Raw genomic sequence first — 5,000 nt, forward strand, 5'->3', positions numbered from 1 at the left:
AAAAGATTCAAGAGGGCAATTGCGAATTGACACAAGATATAAATATTAAACTGACAAAAGCCGTAAAATGTGGAGCACTGGTAATCTTGGATAAAAACGATTATATAGAAAAAATAGAAAACCTCTTTAGTTATGAAAACACATACATGGAATTAAGGAAAAATCCAATTGAGTTTGTGAATAGTAATTACAACAAGAAAAGTGAAAGAGTTACTAAAAAGGAATACAGATTTGATAATAAAGGTTTGTACAATATCACCAACATTGCCATATATGTATGTAATTATTAAAACTCATAAGCCAAATTATCCAGCTAGGCCAATGATTACCTCTCTAGGTTCAGCAGCATACAAATTATTTAAGTGCCTTGTGAATATCCTTAATCCTCTAGTTGGCACCATTTCATATTCAAATATAAAAAAAAATAATCTAGACTTGATTAACAAATTGAACGAAGTACAGATTAACAGTACCTGTACCTGTAGCTATTGGTGACATGTTGGAATTTTTAACTGAAACTTTAGATAATAGGCAATTTTGAATCTACCATTTTCCAGAAACACTTAAATAAAATTAATTAAACTATGTATAAAAAATTGTAAATTTGAATTCAATGGGAGATTTTATGTACAAACACTTGGTATGGCTACGAAAAACCATTTATCCCCAGTATTGAGTAATCTATATATGGAATATTTTGAGAGTAGAATCTTAAATAACATCATACCTAATAATGTAAAATGGTTTCGTTATATTGACGACATAATATGTGGGTGGCCAGGAAATAAAAATTTAGATAAATTTTTTCTTCGACTGAATAACTTGGTACCATCAATAAATTTCACTATGGAGCAGGAGAATAATTGTACCATACCTATTTTGGTCTGTCGCATACATAGATGTAACAATAGACTCAAGTTTAGTGTATACAGAAAGCCAACGAATATCTCAGCATATGTCCATTACTACTCAAATCAAGCCAACAAAGTTAAGAAATCTGTATTTACTTTTATGTTTTTAAGAGTACTGCGAGTCTGCAGCCCTGAATATATCGATGACGCAATAAATGAGATTAGAGCAATAGGTAAAAAACTGAAGTACCCTGAAATTGTGTTAGATGATGCACTAAGAACAGAAAAAAACCTTTTTCGGTAATGATAACAGAAATAACTACAATACACAAAATTTACTTGTACTGCCTTATCTTAATTCTTTTAAAGAAATTCCCCAACTGTTGAAAAATTTCAATGTAAATGTAGCATTTAAGAGTAACAATACAATAAAAACTGACTTAATAAAAAATTTTGCTGACATTACCAAGAGATGTGTATATCGTATTCCATGCAATGCTTGTGAAATATTCTATATTGATCAAACTGGTAAAGTCCTAGAAAAGATAATTGAACAACATAAGAAAAGTGTCAGATATGCTCAGGATAATAATGCACTCTTTGCCCACGTTAGAGATAAAATCCACACTATTAATTGGTCAGATGTAAAGAAATTGGTTCATTCAAATAACTTATTGTAAAAAAAATCATAGAGTCCAGTTTCATAAAAGAAACCTTTGAAAACTTTAATATTGGACATGGAATGTACAAACTCGACGCCTTTATATGTAAAGAGATTTGTAAGCTATATAAAAAAACTTTAACCACTCAATGTAGAACTGAATGTATTGTGAATAATTAACGTCACCGTGAAATTAATATTTAGACCTAAGCTACCATTCACTAAAGGGTACAATTATTTTATATAGTATGCATAAGTATATTGGCACTATATAGGATTATGCTAGATATAAGTATTGATATATACGTAAGTATATGTTTATGGTAATAATGATATATATATATATATATATATATATATATATATATATATATATATATATATATATATATATATATATATATATATATATATATATATATATATATATATATATATATGTATATATATATATATATATATATATATATATATATATATATATATATATATATATATACACACATATATATATATATATATATATATATATATATATATATATATATATATATATATATATATATATATGTATATATATATGGAGCATTTATGGGCGATGAAAATGCTTTTCAATTTGTCAAAACTCCAGCAAATGAAAAGCTCTCCATCCGTAAAGAAAAGACTTATCTAAAAATATTTTAAGAATGCAGAGAAACAAAATCTAACGATTTAGTCTGAAATTCTACTGATATGATGAATACAGGTTTTTAGGACATAAACTAAGTATTTCCCTATGATATGAGACCGATATTAGAAGAAGGATAAACATGGTATGGAAGGCTTTTTGTAAAAAAAATTAAATTAATAAAGATAAAATACCCGTTTCTCTAAAAACAAAAGTATTCAATCAGATTTTCGTAGAACATAAGTTATTTACAAATCAAGGAAATGTTGAAAGAATAATGATTGGATTTACCATAACCAACAGAAAAAGAGTAACATGGATATGAGAGCAAACTAAAGTAGAAAGTGATCAAACAGCAAGCAAGAAATATAAATCGAGATATGAAAATCACAGACACTAGATGAAAGAAAAATTAAATAAACAAGTCCCTTACATTGCAAAAGACGATGGATTGATATCCTAAGAAAATCTGTAGGTTAAAATTTATATACAAAGACAATAAACAGTCGATATTGTGATGACATGCCTGAGGTCTTTTTCATGCAGTGGACTAGCAATGGCTAATGATAATATATATATATATATATATATATATATATATATATATATATATATATATATATATATATATATATATATATATATATATATATATATATATATATATATATATATATATATATATAAAAAAGATGAAACCAGCAGACAACTTCCCTTGTAAATGCCTCTACTTTCTAAGTTCTCTTAACATAAAAATAGTAAATGAATTCTTTTCACTCATTTTCTACGCCTTAATCATAATACAAAGGATAAACATTCTATCAGAAACAAACGATGATAGAGTAATCCGCCTTTTCCTCCTTAACATAAAGTTGGAACAATGGGAGACTGAATTAATCTCAGAAAATCTAACTAATTTAAAACCTTAGCTAAATTTTTTTTAGAAATAAATGGAGAATCGGCCAGTTTTAAGTTGAAAATACTATGAACTATTATTCTTAGTTAGGACTGATGCGATATAACATATATACGTTTTACCTTACCTTACCTTACCTTATTGCCTTATTTTTTGTTTGGGTTCCCCCAGGTCCCTCAGTGTGAGGCACCTTGTATATCCACCAGAGAGTTGCTAATGCATCTTCCGGTGTATTTTGCATCTTCCAGTCTTGGATGGTCTGGGATGCATCTTAGGTATTTATCGAGCTTATTCTTAAACACATCTACGCTCACTCCTGATATGTTTCTTAGATGAGCTGGCAGCACATTAAATAGTCGCTGCATTATCGATGCTGGTGCGTAGTGGATTAATGTCCTGTGCGCCTTTCTTAGTTTACCTGGTATATTTTTTGGCACTATTAATCTACCTCGGCTTGCTCTTTCTGATATTTTTAGCTCCATGATGTTTTCAGTAATTCCTTCTATTTGCTTCCATGCTTGTATTATCATGTAGCGTTCTCTTCTCCTTTCTAGACTGTATAGTTTTAAAAATTTCAGTATTTCCCAGTAGTCAAGGTCCTTAACTTCTTCTATTCTAGCAGTATAGGACCTTTGTACACTCTCTATTTGCGTAATATCCTTTTGGTAGTGTGGGTACCATATCACATTGCAGTACTCGAGTGTACTACGTACATAAGTTTTGTAAAGCATAATCATGTGTTCAGCTTTCCTTGTCTTAAAGTGTCTGAATAACATTCCCATTTTTGCTTTACATTCAGCCAACAGTGTTGCTATTTGGTCGTTGCATAACATATTCCTATTTAACATTACACCAAGGTCTTTAATTGCTTCCTTGTTTGTGATTGTCTCATTATTAGGTCCCTTGTATGCATATACCATTCCTTCTCTGTTTCCATAATTTATTGACTCGAATTTATCGGAGTTAAATAACATCCTATTTATCTCCGCCCATTCATATATTTTGTTTAGATCTCTTTGTAGTGAGTTCCTATCTTCATCACGAGTAATTTCTCTACTTATTCTTGTGTCATCGGCGAAACTTCTCACTACGGAGTTTTCAACATCACAGTCTATGTCTGAGATCATAATAACAAACAGCAGTGCAGCTAATACCGTACCTTGTGGCACACCAGATATTACCTGGGCTTCATCTGATTTCTCATCATTTGCAACCATTATCTGTTTTCTGTTTTGCAGGAATTCTTTTACCCATTTTCCTATCTTTCCCACAATATTATGCTTTCTCATTTTTTTCTCCAATATGTTATGGTCTACCTTGTCAAAGGCTTTTGCAAAATCAAGATAGATCACATCTGTGTCTTTTTCATTTATCATATTTTTATATATGTTTTCATAGTGTGCTATCAGTTGGGTCTGTGTACTTTTTCCAGGCACTAAACCGTGTTGACCCATATTAAACAAATTATTTTTAACCAAATGTTTCATTATTTTCTTTTTTATTACCCTCTCATACACTTTCATAATATGTGATGTTAGACTAACAGGTCTATAATTACTTGCCTCTAGTCTTGATCCACTTTTGAAGATAGGGGTTATATAAGCTAATTTATGTTTAACATATATCTCGCTCATATCTACACTTTGTCTTATCAGTATTGCAAGCGGCTTCGCGATAGTGTTTGCAGTTTTTTTAACAAAATCGCTGGAACTCCATCTGGTCCGGCTGCCGATCCATTTTTAATTTCGTTTATAGTCGTGACAATATCTGCTTCATTAATATCTATATCCGTTAGATATTCAACATTTTCTTCTCTCATTTCTGTTTCATTATTCTCATTCGCAATTCTTGGTGTGAACTCACTCTTATATTTTTCTGCTAATATGTTGCATATTTCCTTTTTTT

Source organism: Palaemon carinicauda, chromosome 20 (assembly GCF_036898095.1).
Source record: "Palaemon carinicauda isolate YSFRI2023 chromosome 20, ASM3689809v2, whole genome shotgun sequence".
NCBI classification, from domain to species: domain Eukaryota; kingdom Metazoa; phylum Arthropoda; class Malacostraca; order Decapoda; family Palaemonidae; genus Palaemon; species Palaemon carinicauda.